Source organism: Peromyscus maniculatus, chromosome 9 (assembly GCF_049852395.1).
Source record: "Peromyscus maniculatus bairdii isolate BWxNUB_F1_BW_parent chromosome 9, HU_Pman_BW_mat_3.1, whole genome shotgun sequence".
Taxonomy (NCBI): domain Eukaryota; kingdom Metazoa; phylum Chordata; class Mammalia; order Rodentia; family Cricetidae; genus Peromyscus; species Peromyscus maniculatus.
This window is the reverse complement of record NC_134860.1, coordinates 27,384,649-27,404,315: the sequence shown is the minus strand read 5'-3', so window position 1 is coordinate 27,404,315 and position 19,667 is coordinate 27,384,649. Positions and strand designations below refer to the sequence as shown.

The 19,667-nt window shown below is 43.7% G+C and overlaps 1 protein-coding gene across 2 annotated transcripts in view; it reads left to right on the top strand.

Annotated features, from left to right (window-relative positions):
* Ptprg (protein tyrosine phosphatase receptor type G) overlaps positions 1–19,667 on the top strand; it is a 703,035-nt gene that overhangs the window by 160,421 nt on the left and 522,947 nt on the right. The gene's annotated exons all lie outside the window — the stretch shown is intronic.

Below are 19,667 nucleotides of genomic sequence, written 5' to 3'. Positions count from 1 at the left end.
TGCGCCACACCTTCGTCTTTTCCGCTCATTGTTTACTGCCTTGCGCAAGCCCAAGGTCTCTTGAATTCTAACTCAGGGGGATTTTTCTCACCATGGATAGAGTATGTGTGTAGGTTATTGGTAGAATGCAGTACATTAGGTTGGTCATACACACACACACACACACACACACACACACACACACAGTTGTGTGGGGTGGTTTCTTACCTGGGGTACTGAGGATATCTTTGGCTCTCTTTACTAATCCACTAACCACTGTTCCACAAACTTGCTCGTAAGATGGCTGAAGTAACACTGGTATTGGTCCTCAGTTTTGGCATCCCAGGAGATCTCCTGTTTGAGCAGCATGTCCCGAACTTCTTATGATAAGGATATCCCTGCTACTGACCGCTCAGTTGAGGTTGGGTGAAGTTAGGTGGCTGGTTAGTGCTAATACTTTAAATTTCATGGAAATGAGAAACATCTCTATTTTGTTGATTTGGGGCTTTATAAACATTAGCACGGACCCCTGTTTGGAAGAACTGGGTTGCTAAGCAGCTCAGGTGGGTCTCTACTTAGAATCCCCTGCGTGCTCATCTCAGGGACTTGGATCACATCTGACACTAGAGTGCCCAGCTTCTCACAGCCTCCCCTGAGAGACTTCCATCCCTTCAAATCTCAGGCCTATTGATTATTGGCACAGAGGAGAACAGTGGTTATAGTTATTTTTATTTTCTTGCTTATGCTTTTTATGTACTTACCCATCTCTTTAATGTACTCTGCTTATTAATGTACATTGCCTAAGTATTCTTCTACTGCAAATATTTATGGCTTCTATAATCAGGAAAAGCAATAAATGCTATTAAAAAAAGGAATTGACCATGGCCATGCCTAGTTGTATGATAATAAGATTATTGATCAGGTCTGCTGTCCCAAGAATGCTGCCAGCAGCCTCTCTTTTCATTTGCTGCATGAATTGCATGAATGTGGGTCCCCCCCCCCAGTTTTGCTCCTTAGGTAGATTTGCCTTGGGCTTCCCTAGTCCGAGGTGATTTCTCTGACAGAATGGTCGGTGACACCCCAGGCCCTGTAGCCTGCTGGGTTCTTCCCGCGCAGCTTGCCTGCAGGGGATGCAGTCTGTGCTGGCAGAACCAGGAACGCGTCCTGCTGGGCCAGAGCCGCCAACTGTTGCGGCTTCAGAGCCTCAGCTGCTGTGCCTTACACTGACTGTTATTAGCCATGCAGACTTTTATGGTTCAAACCAGGCCACATCTGTTGTGAATCCTGTGACCTTCAAATGCAGGCCAGAAAGAAATGCAGAACATGCTTTTTATCTCTAGTCATTCTCTAATGATGCTGTGTAGAGAAAAATTTTGATTTTTTTTTTTTGTGTGTGTGTGTGTTCCATTAACAATGGACTAGATTTCAGCAGATGAATATTGCTCCTTTGTTAACTGCTTAGGTCTGATTAGAGGTTTGTTAGCTGTATTTTTCCCCCTGGAGCCTTTCATGAGAAGCATGCTTAGAGGTTCATTCGCAACATTGCATTTCAGATTGCCATTATTATTTGGAGACAGGGTCTTTTTCTGTAGCCCAACCTAGTTGTGAACTCAGGGTCCTCCCACCTCCGTGTCTTAAGTACTGACTGTGCACCACCACCCTTGGCTCCAATAACGCCAGAAACTAGTGACCTGGACATTTGGAGTGCTGAACCCAAAGGCACATTCTCTTTTAGAAAGTTAGAAGAAGGCAACACTAAGGTGGGGCTTTGTGACTTGGACACCATGAGAGTGTCGAGATTTGATGGTATGTTTAGTTTTGCTAATTCATCACATCATAAAGAAAACTGAGGAGATATGCCTAAGGTCCGGATACCTGGAAGTTTGTGGTTATTGCAGAATGATCTGTATTTGTAGGAGGAATATATTGGTTATTTAGTTATGTGTCTCACTGGTAGTAATATGTAAAGCTGCTCTCTATGTGTGCTGTATGTCCTTCCAAGTTCTCTTCCTCTAGCTCAGCGCTATCCCGCTGCATTCTTCAATGTCAAGCTAAGGTGTTGGGGCCTCCAGATGGACTTAGGAGCCTTCTGTTTTCAATGCTTATGCAATGAGAACACCAGGGAACCACTTACCTGCATAAAAAATACCACCCTCAGCCCAAGATAGTAATATCTTGAGTAGGAATTGAGCAGAAACAGACTAGTTGAAATCTTTGAATTTGTTGGAATGAGGTAGGTAGATAACAAGATGGGATTCCACAGGAGCATAGTAGAAACTTGTCAGGGACAGGATGTGAAAGCTGGCATTCACAGCCATGCAAAGTTCAAATAGGTGTGTCCACCTATGCCTTGCCAGCCACGTGTAACCCCAGACAGAAAACCATATACTTACTTATAGGATCACACCATTCATTCATTCATTCATTCATTCATTCATTCATTCATTCATTCATTCATTCATTCAATTTCTTCTCTCTCTCTCTCTCTCTCTCTCTCTCTCTCTCTCTCTCTCTCTCTCCCTCCCTCTCTCCCTTCCTCCCTCCCTCCCTCCCTCCCTCCCTCCCTCCCTCCCTCCCTTTCTTTCTTCATTCATTTATTTTAAAGACAGGATCTCACTATGTAGCCTTGAGTATCCTGAAACTGCTTGTGTAGACTATTCTAAAAGCTCACAGATATCTACCTGTCTCTGCCTCCCAAGCGCTGGGATTAAAGGCCAGTGCTACCACACCAGATTTTGAAGTTCTTGAGTGTGAACTTTGTAGATGACCTGGGGCTGCAGTGTCAAAAGGTTGCCTATACCAGCCGAGAGCAACACATTCCATACATTACTTCCTTCACCTTTCTTTCTTGTGTTCCATTCTCTAATAGAAGTACGAGGAGGCGAGTGTGAACTGAGCAGCAGAGTACGTGCTTTGCTTGCACGAGGGCAAGTTTGATCCCTCAGCACCCCAATCTTTTTCCTGTATTCAGAATATCAGTGTGTTTGTGCATGCTTGCACTTGTGGAGGTCAGAGTGCCACCAAGTGTCTTTGATTGCTTTCCACATTCTGTACTGAGCCAAGGTCCCTAACTGAACCTGGAGCGCACTGACTTGGCTCCAGTACCTAGCCAGCCTGCCTTGGAGACCCCCTTTCTACGGCCGGAGTGCTGGGGTTGGTTGTGGGTGCGCCGTCATGCCTGCCCACACTTACATGGGTGCTGGGGTTCTCAGCTGAGGTCCTCACACTTCACCAGTGCTGTACCATCGCCTCAGACGACCGTGCCAACGCCCAGTGAGGGCACACATTTGGTAGACGTCCTACCGCCTTTTCCTTACTTGGTAACTGAAGTGTGTCTTATTACACGAAGCCCATGTGGACAGCCGCTGCAGTGTGGGCCAGTGCGATTCTAAAGGCCTCTCATCCCCACTTCTCAGTGGAAATGTGAACATATGCCCGCATGGAACGTTCTCTTCTTCTGTTTAGGGAAAGTGAATTGTTTTCTCAGCAGTTCGTTGGCGTTAGCATAATGCCTCCCTGTGTAGGCTGCAGTGTTAGAATATTTTCTGCAAGCCTTGTAATGATTTTCAGGAATTATCACTTTTATAATAGTGTATTTAGTACAGCCAGAAAGTGTTTTTATTCAGTGTGAAATCTCTGAAAAGGACAGTCAAAACCACATGTGTTTCTAGTGGGACACAGGGTTGGGCATCTTACTGCGCCGTGGAGTGCTTGAGGCTGGATATGTGAATTGTCCAGTGTTGGCCTTTTGGTTGGGTGTTTATACATGTTTTCAAAGGTCTTAGCGACACACTCTTTAGACTTGTGGAGCGAACGTGGAGTTCTGCCTGTCTAGCTGAGGCACATCTTCCTGCAGCTCATCACATGCAGTGTCCTGTTGGTAGGGAACTTCAGCATTGTGGGCTGCGCTGGCCTCCTTGTTACCTGAGAAGAATGAAAGGCTTTGCCCTTGAGGTCTGGTGAGCAGAAGATCAGATCTGCTGGGTGTGCTCCTGGCCCAGGGCCAGCTTCTTCAGCTACTGAGGGATCATAAAGAAAGGAATGTAGATGTTACCACACTCTCTGTTGGTGCACCCAGGATCTGCAGGCTCGTTTTGTCCCTCTAGATTTTGATTCCATGGTGTTGAGTATCAGAAGATGTATTAACCAGACACTGTCAGTGCAGGAAGACTTTGAGGAAGTCCTTTACTTCTGTGACAAAGAAATGGAACTTAAAAAGATTCTTTCCAAATATGAATGGCAACCTCCCCCTTTTCACCATTTCTATTGTCCTATTTTATCCTGGATTAAACATTGCTTTCTTTGCTTTGGGTAAATTACTTTGTTCATATTTAAAATTTGCTTTCGAGGCAGGTGGTTTGCTATGTAGCCCAGGCTAGCCTTTACTCACAATTCTCCTGTCTCAGACTCCAGGTCCTGGGATTATAGGTGTGCACCACCAGACACAGTTAAAAAATTTTAAATTAAACAGTGTGTACAGTGCTAAGAATCGAGCCCAAGGTCTTGTATATGCTAGTAAGCAAGCATCTACTGCTAAATTAAACCTCCACTTTTGGAAATTATTCGAATAATAGCTCTCTGGTTCAGTTTTTAAAATTCTTTTAAGTGTGCATGTGTGCCTGAGATTATGCATGTGCACCACGTGTGTGGAGGAAGTCAGACTGCTGTGATGGAGGACTGTAAGCTGCTGGGAACTCAGCCCAGGTCCTCTGCAAGAACAGTCGGTGCAGTAAGAGCTCTCTCTAGCCCTGGAGAGCACGCCCTTAGAGCATTTCAATGTTGTTGCCTGTCCCCAATCCCATAGTGCATAAAATTCACACGTCACACTCCATTTCTTTCTTTCTTGTTTTCTTTTTCATTTGTTTTTCTGAGACAGGGTTTCTCTGTGTAGCTTTGGAGCCTGTCCTGGAACTTGCTCTGTAGACCAGGCTGTCTCTGCCTCCTGAGTGCTGGGATCAAAGGTGTGCACCACCACTGCCCGCTGCCATACTCCATTTCTGCAAAACCTAAAATCTGCATTCCCCCCTCTCCCCCCCCCCAAATAAAAAACAAAACCAAAAAACTCCTGCTGTAGTCTTAGGTTCTATTTTTTGACGGTCACAGAATGGATTAATCAGAACATGACTGGACCAGTAGAAAAGAAAAAGTGGAGGCTTCTCTTCATCCATGAAACTCTCCATGGTGTCGCCTTTACTTAGCCCATCCTTGCTGGAACCGGCGATGTGGTGTGTAGCGGTGAACCGCGCTAGACCAGGCTGGAACTGAGTTGGCACTGCAGCAGGATCTTCCCATCTGCTTCTCGCACGGTTTGTAACAAATGCAGCACGTGACTCCTGTGCCCCATCCTCCTCATCTGTGCAGAAGTCAAAGGCACAATCTGTTTGACTCCTTTTTGCCTGATAGCGAAGCCCCCGAAGACATAGTTTGTTTTTTCGACACTAGTCTTTTTATTTTAGAAAGGAGCCTGTTTCCCCTCCAACCTCAGTTTGATTGACTAGATCCCAGCCTTATAAAACTACTTCAATTCCAAGTGGACACCTTTACTAGAAATTGGCTCTTCTTAGATTTTCGAATACAAAAAGGTATGGGGGAATATTGAACTGAAACTTTGAATTTGGGGTTTGAGCTTTGCAAACCATGAACTGCTTTTCCCTTTGACTCTGGATGGGTCCTGCAGTATAATTGGTCTGAGCTGGAGGTTTTACAGAAAGTAGAACGAAGAGATGAAACGTGAAATAATCCCTGTCCCCAACCACTGCCATTTCCTCATTGAAAAATGACATTTGCTTAAATACTCCCTCTGACCCCCCCAACAGAGAGAGAGAGAGAGAGAGAGAGAGAGAGAGAGAGAAAGAGAGAGAGAATTTCTCCTCATTTTAATTATTCAAGAAATTGCTATTACAGCTATTTAAACAGATTGAATGATAAGTACTTTAGCCATCTTGATGTGATCTGGCAAAAAAATTTTATGTGGTTACAGTTTTTTTTTAATTAAATCATTTTATTTCAGATTCTAATAGCTCTTTTAAAATTATTTTCCTTGAGAGTTGTATTGTGTTATTTCAAGTTAATAACTCCCTTTCATGCAAAGCAGAATGCAAGGCAGTTCTCTGGGTGATTTTTTTGCTGTGTTCGAAGAGAACAAAACCAGCCTCATTCTTGCTGGAATGGATGCCAACTTAACAGAACATGGAGACAGCATAGATGAACTTGTAGCCTTGGGTCGCTCTAACTAGCAACACCAGTGTGGTTTCCTGGCAATGTTAATCAGTTCCTTGGGTTTTTATTGTCCTTTTAAATGCCATAGACCGATCAACATCTGTTGAATAAAAAGATGCCAATGAGGGGCATGTTTATTAGAATTTTGGGAGGGAGAAATGGTCCTGTGGACCAAGAGAATCTGTTACAGTTGGCCATGTACCCTTCTCCTAGCAGGACGTCTTATTGTCCCTGGGTTCTTTTTTTTTTTTTTAAATGTGCATTGGTGTTTTGCCATGGATGTTGAGTCCCCTGGAACTGGGATTATAGACAGTTATGAGCTGGGAAATATGTGGGTGCTGGGAATTGATTGGGGTCCTCTGGAAGAGCAGTCAGTACTCTTCACCACTGAGACATCTCTCTGGCCCTTGTCCCTGGATTCTTGGGTGTGACTTACACACAAAGTTGAGCTGTTGCTAAAGATAAGATCTTGATCATCTTCTCATGATGATCAAGATCTCATTTATCAATAGTTATCTAAATGGCTTTCTGTCCATGTGCTTACATCATGTTGGAAGAGTGGTCCACCCACCCTGAGTAATTAAGTGGGGCAGAATTGAGGCCAAGGCCATGCTCTTAGGCATGTTTAAATAGTGATAAAATGGTTTTTAAAACTTTACTCTGGGGCTGGAGAGATGGCTCAGTAAGCAGTTAGGAGCACTCTTGTTTCTAAAGAGGATCTAGGTTTAATTCCCAGACCCCATGTGACAGCTCACATCACCTGTAGCTCCATTTCCAGGGAGCCCAATGAGTCCTTCTGGCCTCTCATGCCACCTCCATGCTAATGGTGCACATATATACACTCAGGCACACACATAAGCATAAAATAAACCTTTGAAAAAAAGAAAAAAGAAGCCCTGTCTCTTGTTCCTGTGGAATTTACACAGTGTGCTCTGGACCTCTGGACTATGTCACACAGGTTGGCACTCTTCTTGTATGAGGGTATAGTCTTTTTTTATAAACATATTTTTATGCTTTGTGCTTTTATATATGTATACAATAAATTTCAGTTATATCCACCCCATTCTCCCTTCAGCTCTTCCCAGAAACCCCTGTCCCCAACATCATGTCCCCTTTTTAAAAACAAAACTGAAATCCAACCATGGAGTCAGTTGGTGCCTACGCCCATCTACTGGATCGTGGTTCATCTACCAGGGATCACACCCCTAAAGAGAATCGACTTTCTCCCCTTGCGGTCATCAACTGCCAGTAGCTGCTTACAAGGGGTGGGGGCTCCTGGGCAGCTCTCCAGTCCATGCTGGAATGTTGACTGGTTTGATCTTAAGCAGGCTGCCATCTGGTCACGTCAGGACAGTTTCACCTCTAACTGGAGAGTTTCTCTCCAGCTCCCGCCAAGCCCTGCTAGTCCCGGAGCCCACTTATAAAATAAACACACAGACTCTTATATTATTTAAACTGTTTGACCTCATGGCGCAGGCTTCTAGCTATCTAGTTCTTACATCTTAATTTAACCCCTTGCTATTAATCTATAAGTTGTCATGAGACTCGTGGCTTACCGGTATCTTAACATCTGCTTCTCATCTTGGCGGCTGGCAGCGTCCCTCCCCTCAGCCTTCCTGTTCCCAGAATTCTCCTCTCTCTTTGTCCCACCTATACTTTCTGCCTGGCTACTGGCCAATCAGTGTTTTATTTATTAACCAATCAGAGCAACACATTTAACATACAGAGCATCCCACAGCACGGTCCCTCACACCTGGGATATTTGTCTCCTTGTCCATTTGTTCTTTGACTGAGTCTCACTACAGCTGTCACTCTTTATTATTACAAGACACTTCTCTGATGGGGTCCAAGTGCCTGACTAGTCTATGGATGTAGATGTGTTTACAAAGCAGTTTGATGTAAGAGGCTGTAGTTTTTTGTAGTATATATCACTAAGAAAAATATAGTGGTGTTATTATTGCTTCTTTCCATTTTTTTTATTGGAAAGTACGTGTGTGTGCACGCACATACATGCATGCATGTATATGCACACATGTGCATATTTGGGTCTCGGTGTGTTGAGGAGCCGGAGGATGATTTGGAGGAGTTGTGTGTCCTTCCTTCCACTGTGTGGGTCCAGGGGTTGGAAGTCAGGTGGTCCGGGTGGTAGGCGCCTTCGCCCACGAAGCCTCTGCCTCTGTTGCTGCTTCTTTCTCTCTCACTTCTCTTTATCAATAGGTTTTTCTGCACTGGTGCCCATCACCTTCAAAATGGTGATATGCAGGCGAGTTTATTTTCTTTTGTGGTAGTAGATATCAGAGTCAGGGTCTCTGCGTGCTAGGCAAGCAGCTTGCCGCCAAAGCATATCCTAGGTTCTCAGCAGTTCTTTTTTTAACCTGTCTCCGCTCAGGTGAAAAGGGTAATGGTGAGTTGATAGAAAAGAGAAGCTAAGTAAAGTTAAAAACCAGTTGGGGCTGCATTTGTTCAAATGAGTGTGTATCTCCATGAGTGTGCTTCTGTAGAACTTCATAGCCCTCAATTGCTGGTACACACTTAGTATTGTGATCCGTCGAGAGGCTGGGTGGTGAGTTCTGCTAGTACTCAAGCCCACCTACCTCTACTCTATTTCCGGTATAGCAGAGTCATCATTTCAGTTCACATCTGTAAAAGTGCCTTGAAATGAGATCATAGCAGTGGCTGCCTGAGATGCAATACAAACCTGAGTACAAAAGACCTGAGATTGCTTAACACAGGCGATCTCCTGCAAGACACCACAGGTTGTCTTAACACAGGCGATCTCCTGCAAGACACCACAGGTTGCCACTTGTGAGTTCCCCTTCCCTTCTCAATCTTCCTTAGGTCTTACAGGAATCCTGCCTGCTTAACCTTATGTCTCCCCACCCCCTAACTTCCCGGATTTTAGCCAAACTGGACTCTTGTGTGTCTACATATTCTTATGTGTGTGTTGGGGGGGGGGGAGGCAGGATTGTACTGGTGTGCACATCTGTAGAGGCCAGTGGAAGATGTGGGGTATCTTGCTCTGTAATTCCCCTTCCCCCCTTTTAATTTCCTTGAGACAGAGTCTCTCACTTAACCTGGAGCTGGCCAACAAGTCCCAGGAATCCTCCTGCCTCCACCTGGTTCCTTGCACTGAGATTATTGGCATGCATTGTCATTCTCACTGTTTTATGAGGGTGCTGGGATTTGAATGTAAGTCCTCCTGCCTGCACAGCAGCACCTGCACCCAGTAAGCCAGTCTCCCTGGGCCCCACAACCAGCCTCTTCATGACCTTCATTTCCATGGTTCTTTTTTTTTTTTTTTTTTTTTTTTTTTTTGGTTTTTCGAGACAGGGTTTCTCTGTGTAGCTTTGCGCCTTTCCTGGAGCTCACTTGGTAGCCCAGGCTGGCCTCGAACTCACAGAGATCCACCTGGCTCTGCCTCCCAAGTGCTGGGATTAAAGGCGTGCGCCACCACCGCCCGGCCATTTCCATGGTTCTTTATCTCTCTGCATGCCTCTGCGTGATGTCATCCAATCTCAGGTTCCACCCCTCTTTCTCCGAATGCTCTGAATTAAAATACTTGTTCTCTAACTATTCCAAGAGTATTTTCCTCTGTGTTTTCCATGGTAGTGTGTTGTGTGTCTTTATACTTGCTTTCCTGTGTTCCCAAGTCACGTTCCAAGAGGACACAAGACTATGCACTGTCTAGTAACTGGGCCTGGAAGTCACAAGTCTCTGATGATAATAGAAGGGATGTTGTGAATGAGTTCTACCTATGTTGTCTTCAGTTGACCTATGGTGTTGACCTGTGGCTTCAGTTGACCTATGGTGTCATGGTTGCAGCCCACTCTGAACCTGATCCTCAAATCAAGTCCAGCTTTGTGCTTGGAATCTGCTGTTAGTGGTGGTTACCTTGGTGGTTATGTGTTATTTTGGGGTTCCTTGTTTTAATTTTCTTCCTGTTGCTGTAACTGAATACCACAGAGTGAATGGTGTAGAATGAATAAAGTTTTATTTAGCTCTGTTTCTGGTGACTGAGACAGATAAGAATTTGTTGTTGATGTCTGGTGATTGTGATAATCTACTCATGAAGGCTGATTTTTATGACCCAGTTACCTCCTAACAGTCTCACTTCCTAATACCAGTACTATATGAACTTGGGGGTTAAGTTTCCACACACATGAAAATTGGGAGGCATTTAAACAATAGTGGCGGTCAGTGATCACTGTGTACTAGAACTGTGAATTACTTGCTTACTGTTGGCATATTTTGCTAGAGTTAGTGGATGTAATGTCATTTTCAAATGGGTGCTAAGCTACATGTAAGATTTTTTTTAACTTCATAGAACTTTTTGCTCAGTCTGAAACCTATTTTAATACCTCACAAACAGTATGTACATATAGATAATTTGACTATATAAAAAGCTCATGTTAAAAAGATTATTTCTGATAAATGAAAAGCTATTAGGCAGTAAGAATTATACATTTTAAACAAAAGAATGGAATGAAGAGAATTTATTAGCCAATATATCACTTTATTTTTTCCCCCTAAAGTCACATTGTAACCATGTTGATTTGTATTTGGCATGGGGTGACTTTCTTTTTATAGGCAGTAAGTAATGTTTGTATAGTTGTAATTGGATCTTCTCCACAGCATGTTAGAAAAATCACTCTACATTTTCAAAGTACTATTAGAAGCATGCTTTTGTCCTTGTGGCCGACAGGGTAGGAAAAGTAGCCTAGACAGCTCAGTTCTTTTGAAATGGTTCCATTTTTAGTTTTTGAGGCTCATGTAGAAGTTTTTTTTTTTTTTTTCAGTTTGAGCAAATGGCCTTGCTATTAATTCAGATACTTTATGGTGTCCCAAATGCAATTCTGTGAAAGGTAATTGCAAGAACTGGGATATAGTAGAGCTCTTGCCGAGGACAGGTGAGGCCCTGGGTCCATGTCCAGCACTAGGCAGAGGAAAAAGAAAACAAGAATTGTAGAACAGTGTCACCTCTGAAGACCCGAGAATAGTATCTGCCTCAGGCTGTCTATGCTCGGACAAGGTACATAGCTTTTTGGAATAATTATTCATAGACCACAGATTTCCACTGCATCAGCTCCATGAGCCACTGTAGTGATAATTTTTAAATAGTGCCTGCTTCATAGGCAATAGGTTACTTAGTAAGTAGCTTCTGATGGACTGGGCTGTGACTGTAAACCCAGATGGCCACGAGGGCACTGTTTCAGAAGGGAAAATGGTCGAGTGGAATGGAGGGGCGATAAGCTAGGTTATCAGAGCCCTTCTCTTGTGCCTGCTCTCCATACATCTTGTTGCTGATGTTGGGAATAAACTCCCGTTAGAATTAGAAATGCGTGGGTATTGGAGTTCTTTCCTGAGTTTTCCCACACTAGATGGACGGACACACACACCTGATAAAATGAAACATCTAGGTGGAGGGCTGCTCCGCTTCGTGGCCACCACTGTGTAAACGGTTGCGTTTTTGATTTTGTGGATCACTAAAGTTTTATAAAGATATACCACAGTGGTAAAAGCAGTGTACCTCTGTGTTGCATTGAATGTGTCCATGATACTTCCTGTGACAAGTCTTCATTTCTTATATTACAGACTTGCAAGACTCAATTCTTTGGGAGCCAAAGAGCATTTATTATTCTAAAACAGGCCTGGAGTGCTGTTCAGTTCACCTCTGACCAGCACCATGATGTCTTTGAAGCCAAGAACCCAGTCTTTCTTTTTCAGGATTGTGCCTTTGTGACAAGGAATTGTCTCTTTTGGATTTTCTTTGCAAGGGGTTATTAAGCTGTGGGAAGAGCCAGCTTTTGAAGTGTGCCATGTGTGCCTCAGACCTTTTGAAAGTGTTTTTAGTTTCTGAACTTCCAAAACTATGGTGGAGTTAATTATAGCAGAGGGGGTGGCTCTAATTTTTCTAGTCATGATTTAAAAGACAACAGATTCTGCCTTTGGAATCAAGTTATATCATAGTTGTTCAGGATTTGCTCCTCCACCTTTTTTAGTTTTATGAGGCTGTTTTTTTTTTTTTTAAATCTCTTTTGCCCAGTAGGACCCAACACTCTTGGGATCTCTTATTCCCTAGGATTGCCTGAGTTCTGATGGTTTGTTTTACTTCAAGAGAAACCGCCACCCTATGTTAGGTCTCTTTATCATGTTAGATACTGAAAAACAATTCTTTGTAGTGAGGACAATAGGTGCATTTGAATGTGGTGAAGTAGAGTCTGCTGTAACATAATCATTGATTTGAGGTTAGTCCACAGCATCACACAAGAGCTAGAGCAGTCTGCAGTGCCAGAGCTGCTCAGAGGCACATGCTCCTCGATTCTGCTTTTTGGGACACTCACCAAGTACATTTTACCACAATTAATTGAAATGTAGCACAAAGGAAATGTGAGACTCATCAGAATATTTAATTACTTTTAACTATAATTTGATACATTTGCTCATTGTAGACACAAAAAAGATAAAGATATATTCATTTCAGACTATTGTGTGGAGTTTAATGTTCTTAAAGGCTCTTTAAAATTTAGAGAAAATTGTGCCTGATTTCACCATCCTTGAGGGATCCTTAATTTGTTTGTTGTCTGAGGAGTTATAATAGACATAAACAGCCTGCTTAACCCTTTGTTTGCCACTGTAAAATATGCATTCTGCACATGAAAATGAGAGGGTCTGTTTCTTAACGTCAGTGGGCTTATTGTTTGGGGCTTGGGGGAGGTCTAGGCTTGCTCATGCTTGTTCTACCCATCATCCTATGTAATTTTCGTTGTGTATGGGCAAACCACGGGTACTTTGGTGTGATGTTTTCAATTTTGAATAGAAATTAGGATCTTTTCCCAGACCCCACATCCTTTGGAATACCCTCGAACTAGGCATCTAGGTAGGGAAAAATACCTTCTTGTACCTTGTACTAGGTGCATAAGCATGTTTCAGAAGGAATTTGGGATGTTCTTATCACAAACCAAATTAGTTTCTACTGCTTTGTTTCTTTTCTTTTTTTCTCGAGACAGGGTTTCTCTGTGTAGCTTTGGAGGCTGTCCTGGATCTCACTCTGTAGACCAGGCTGGCCTCGAACTCACAGAGATCCGCCTGCCTCTGCCTCCCGAGTGCTGGGATTAAAGGCGTGCGCCGCCGCCGCCACCACCGCCTGGCTTACTGCTTTGTTTCTTATGTGACCAATAATGGTATTAGTTAATTTTTCATTGTTGTGACAGATATCTGGGACAAAATTTGAAAGGAATAAAGATTTGATTGTGGCTTCAGAGGTTTTAGTCCATGGGCAGCTGACTCTCTTTTTCCTGGGCTGTGAGGAGAGAAACCTTGTATTGGAAGGGCAAAGTCACTCACTTCATGGCATCCAGGAAGAAGGGAGAGCAGAAGTTGGAGACACAAGATTCCTATCAAAAGCATGTCTCCCACAGACCTACAAAGTTCAGTCAGTCTCCACTTCCTGCTAGTCCATGTAGCTATAAAGTCATGCTTAGTTCCAACCATTGATGAAGTGAGTGTCACCTCTGTAAGATTGGATTGCAGGGTTAGTTAGGGAAGAAGCCTCCAACATGCAAACCTTTGTGTGTGTGTGTGTGTGTGTGTGTGTGTGTGTGAGAGAGAGAGAGAGAGAGAGAGAGAGAGAGAGAGAGAGAGAGAGAGAGAGAGAGAGGGTTTTGACTTCATGTCAGGTTATGTCAGATCATGACTTAGCAGAGATGAAGTAGACAGACAGTACTGGTTCAAGCAGGGAAGACAACATGTGTTGCAGAAGTAAGCAATAGCTCCTCTGAAATCCTTCCTTCCTTGGTGAGCATCTCAGACTTCCATTTCTCATTACAAATGAGTATGCAGTTGGACTGCTTTGCATATGCAAATGATGCTTGTGTCACCAGAAAAGAAGACATCCTGTGCCATGTACTTTTAGTCATGCCTTTATAATTTGGGAAGAAATGTATCTGTATATGACAACTTGACCCTTCCTCCCTCACTCCCTCTCTCCCCTCTCTCCCTTCCTATTTTTAAAGCAGGATCTCACTGTGTTGCACTGGCTGGGCTGGGACTGTAAATCTACTGGTCTGGAATCACAGAGATTTACCTAGCTCTGCCTCCCAAGTGCTGGGATTAAAGGTGCTAGCCACCACACCCAACTTGATTCCTATTTCTTATAGTCTTAGAGACACTTGCTTCTCTCTAACAGTGAAACTTAAGAAAACGTTTGGGGCTAGAGAGATGGTGGTTAATACTGCTCACAACTCTTGCAGAGGACCCGAGTGTGGTTCCCAGCATCCAAGTCTGGTGGTTCACAACTGCTTATCATAACTCTGACTCTAAAGGATTATGATACTCCCTCCTTCTGGCCGCTGTGGGCACCTGCATATGCATGGTGCACGCATGCATGCATGCATGCATGCATGCATGCATACACACACACACACACACACACACACACACACACGAAAGCAAACTAAAAATTAAAAGTTATCTATGTCAAAATGTTACTTAACAAGTTGAGAGCTTTTTCAAGGAAAAATGTTCATACACAAATAAACACAGGGGAGTTAATGAAACTTCCAAGTTCATTAACTGGGAAGCCTCCTAAAGATGCAGTTAAGGAGATGGGTAACACATCTGCCTTTATATTCCCACAGTACAAGCATTTATTCTTACAAACTGTGTCCAGTAGCTCTGGGAAATTAAATCATGCACACAGGAAACTGTTTCATTGAAGTCTTCAGTAATAGGTAACTCATAGGGTATTTTTATAGGAAAGGATTGGGCCTTTGGGTCTGAAAGATTTTTGTCTTTTTTACTTTAGGCTGGAAATTTAGTTAGGTTCTATAGAAGTTCTGAGAGGAGATAGAGTCTGAAAACTCCCTGATGAAAATGCCTGCCACTCATCTGGCTCTCTGCCTAGCAACCAAGTTAACTTAAGATTCCTCCTGCTGAGTGAGATGTAAGCATCATTGGCTAGTTAATATTGTTGGTTTTTAAATCTCCACTTTCATCTTGTCAGGACTGGTAGACTGGGATGGTCGGAGTAGCTGGATTTGTACCTCCTAAACCCACTTGATTGTTATATAGTCAGGACTCTGGAAACTGCTTGAGTTTGAAATTCATCCTGCCAAGGTGTGCTCCACAACTGGGGATATGTATGTGTTGCTTAAAATGACATTAGAGTTGACCTCACTCAGAAATATGTGTATCTGTGGATACCACTGGGCTTTTCGGGGTTGTATACAACTGTTCAACATTTGGAACATCATATATAACAGGACAAAAGGCCCTCCTAGGCTTTGAGCTGACAGATGACTTCATATCCACAAACCATAGGGGCTTGCTTGCAGAACTTGCTAGTTTATGTTTGCAGAACACCATATCCTCCTCCTTGTTATTCAAACGATAACCATAGGCAGATTTACACGTATTGTCTGTTCTGAAGAGTGAAACCACACATTTTCATAAGCATGCTCTATTTTTAATTCTGTAATTAAGTTGCTGACATAAGCAAGTACGCAATTTCACATTAAGGTAAGGATCCGTAAAGGCATGCATTTGCATAATTTAATTTTCTGCACAGAAGATATTGAAAATCAATAGCATGATTCATAGCCATACCATAGCATACCATACTGCTGCTGCTCGGCTGTTGGAGCTGAGGAGAGGACGGAGTATTAAAATTGATTAAATTTGGTGTGCTGACTCTGTAGCTTTACTTGGGAACCACAGACTGTTACTATTTGCAAGTCTCTGCTCCTTCAATAAAATATTAAGTTGTTTTATATATACTATATACATTTTTGACTGATATTAAATAGTTAAAAATATATTTGAAAATGACCTTGTCTTTGATTGAAAGATATTTGAGGTGAGGGCTTTAGACTGTCTTCCTTAGTTTATACTGGTGCTGTCAATACACGAGTCTGCCCTTATCTGGGGGTGGGACAAGGAACAACACAACTGATACAGTGGAAAGGAAGTAAATACAGTTACTTTTAACGAGCAGCTCATCTGTTGGAAAGAACATGGTGCCCAGTGAGAGAGTGCTTTGCTTCCCTGCTCAGGTCCAAATCTCCTTTCCAGAGACCTGCCTGTTGGGTTCTCAGGGCCTTCCCATCCTGCTGTGTGTTTTCAGTGTTTGCTCTTTCTGGTAGGTGAGCAGTGGTCTTAAAAGTGAGGCAGTGGAGGCAGGAGGTGACTTTTGGTTCTCTCTCTCTCTCTCTCTCTCTCTCTCTCTCTCTCTCTCTATATATATATATATATATATATATATATATGTGTGTGTGTGTGTGTGTGTGTGTGTGTGTGTGTGTGTATGTGTATGTGTATGTGTATGTGTGTATGTATAATCATCTAGGACATTTAAAAAGTTATTATTTGGGTCCTACTCCAAAACAATTTAATTTGAATTTCAAAGCACAAGGAAAGTTTATGTCATTTATTTGTGATTTCTATTTTAAAAGAATTTATCCTTGGGTTGATAATCTTTTACAACAATGACCATTCGTAGATAATGTAGTTGATGATCAAAGTGGAAGCGAGTGTTTACAGACATTGTCACAGCAGGACCGTTTGCACAGGCGACACTGTCATCGCTTCTTTGCGCCTCGTTCGGGGCTAACTTCTAGTTGGTACCGGCCGGGGCTTAGTGCCGCCAAGAGAATTGATCTGTGTAGTCTGCCTCCTGGCTTGGCTCCAGGTTTTGACATCATTGTAGCTTCTGCTAACCCCATACCTGACCCTCACTCCACCCCACCCTTTGCTTTGGGGACCAGGTCCCAACATCCTCACGGGCCTAAGTCTATCACTTGCATAAGCAGAGAAGACTGGCTGATACCCTTTGCTTGATTTCATCCCAGGGCTTTTCAGGGTGCTGCTACATCAGGACTCTGGCTTAAGTCAAAGAAGGGCAAACCATGTACAGGGAGGGATAAAGGTGCCTGGATAGCCGTGGGTAGATAGAGGGGCCATGACTACTACTGAAACAGTGACTTTCGAGCAAATTCCTATTATGATGGTGCTGAGGGAAAGCATCTCTAAAACAGTTCAATTTAAATTTTGTAGAGTTTGTTGGAGCAGAAGAAAATAAAAAATGGTCTGTGAACCCAATAAACAGCCAGAACAAGCTCTGAGAAACCATTCCCTAGTGAGCTCAGACATCATTTATGGAGAGAGAAAGGAGGGTGAGACGAGAAGTCAACTGACTGGAGGCCTGAGAATGAGCTCAGGGGGTGAGCGCTTATCTAGCATGCACAAAGTTTATCCTCCATTACCCAAGAAGCTGGGTATGTTGAAGTACACACTTGTAATCCCAAAACTGGAGGTGTGGCATCAAGGACACCAAAGGTTTGGGGCCATCTTGAGCTATATGAGACCTTGTTTTTCAATAAACACAAACCAAAAATCAGCTTTGTGGGTTACAGTTGAGATAGTCCACCAATCCATTGGTCACACCTCTATGCTTCTAGATAATTAACTTCCTGCAAGTTCTTCTGCATCCAGCAAGAGGGCAGTTAGTAAGAGTAAATTCCCATATCATTTGCTCTGTTGTGCTTGGAGCTGAGCTAGGTGCTCTGCTCACGGTAAGTCCTGTTGTCATCTGAAATCTCCGCTAGGGCTCTTATTTTACAAACAAGGAAACTGAGATAATACTACAAACCCCCAAAGACTCGGAAGATGCTGCTGTACTCATTGTACTGATACAACGAGAAGGGGCTTTGGGGCATTATGTGAAGCACAGTAAGCAAGTGCACATCAAAGTACTTACCATTGCACCAGAAGTGGACTGACTGTCCGGCGTGAGGGAAACACGAGAACGCAGGAGAGGGGATGCTGTAGTTTCCATCGTGGGTGAGACCTGTAGACTCAGAATTAAAGGGTGCGGGGGATGGTGAGGGGCCGCGTTTTCAGTGCACACGACAGTGAGCAGCAATTTACATTTTTTTACTTTGTAATTCAGAACGAGTGAGCGAATGGAAATGACATCACATTTCCTTTTGAAACGGGCCTGTGTAGTTCCTTCCATTCACACCTCCTCTACAGGCTCTGCTCAGGGCATCTCTGTTGCAGCCCTGTGGCAGGTCTTAAACTAGTTCTCGCTGTTGTGACATTTCTTAGTGGCTGCCACATTCTCATCAAAGCTAGTGCCTCTTGCCCTCATTGCGGACTCATCAGAACAGAAAATGTCCTGTAGTTTCTGTCGCTGGCCTCATCTCAGAGATGTACGTTTCTCCTAACCAGTTTCTTCGCTCCCTCTAAGCAGACTTGATTTTGTTTGGGTGCATTTGAATATTAATGTAGGTGGGTGGTATGTATTGTTTTGTAATCTGGGCACTTGTGATATTTGCCCTTGCACACATCTGTGCATTCAGGGGTAGGCGCATCACTAGAAGCAATTTGCATCTGATGGAGAAGATGGAGGTTGTGGGTGGGGAGAGTTTTGAATGCTGGAGTGGGCACGTAGAAACTCTCCATCGTGGTAGAGAATCTTGTGCTTTTTTCAGGTGGACTGGATTCCTCTTGAGTTTTCAGAAGTGTCACCAGTGTGCAGTACTTCTTTCTGAGCATTGGCAGTGGAAGATTGTGTCCTCTGCCGTCTGTGGGCCCAAGGGTGTGGAAGATGGGTGTTCATCTGAGGGGTCTCCAGTGCATGGGCTGGCTTTGGGGGACAGTGGCCACGGTTTCCATGCATTTATTTGGCTCTCAGTTCTGCTATGTGCTTTTTGTGGTGCTGGGGCCCAGCAAGTGTGTCTGCACCTGAAATCCCTCCTACATAAGGCAAACCCAGTGATGAGCACAAGTGCCCGGGTGGCTGTTTATACCCAGAGCACACGTTTGTCCCTGTAGTTAGAATCCAAAGCACACATTTTGCCTCAAATTTGGTTGGACCCTAGGCAAGTGAAAGTCATTCCCTTGCTTGAGGCTTATCTCTTATCCCTAAGACCCTTGTGTCCACGCTTGTGCAGACCAAATAATATTATGTAGAGCAGGTACCTAGTGAAGGTCTGGCTGGGGTACACCTTTAATCCAGCAGAGGGGATGGGGTAAGTAGGAGGCTGGATGGGAATTTGAGGCTAGCCTGATCTACAAGGTCACTTGCAGGTCACTTTGGGCTATGGAGTGACACTGTCTCAAAACAGAACAACCAAACAGATCGCAACCTAAATTCAAACACAAATCACGTAGGTGTTATTAATATGAACAGTACACGTGTTGATGTCTTGCTTGGGCATTCCTATAGTTTGTTGCTCTTTTGAGTCAGGGCTCTTTGTAGTTCAGCCAGCCTAGGACGGGAAGCAATCCTCCTGCCTCAGCCGAATGTTGGGATTACAGGCACAAGCACCGCACAACAAGGCAAAACTGAGGTTCTCTTTGGATAGCACCTAAGGCCCGTACTTCTGTGACTACTACTGCTGTTCGTGGCGGGACATCTTTCCTGGGCCTCGTGTCCACCCAAGCATGATGACTGACTGTGTTCTCCCTCT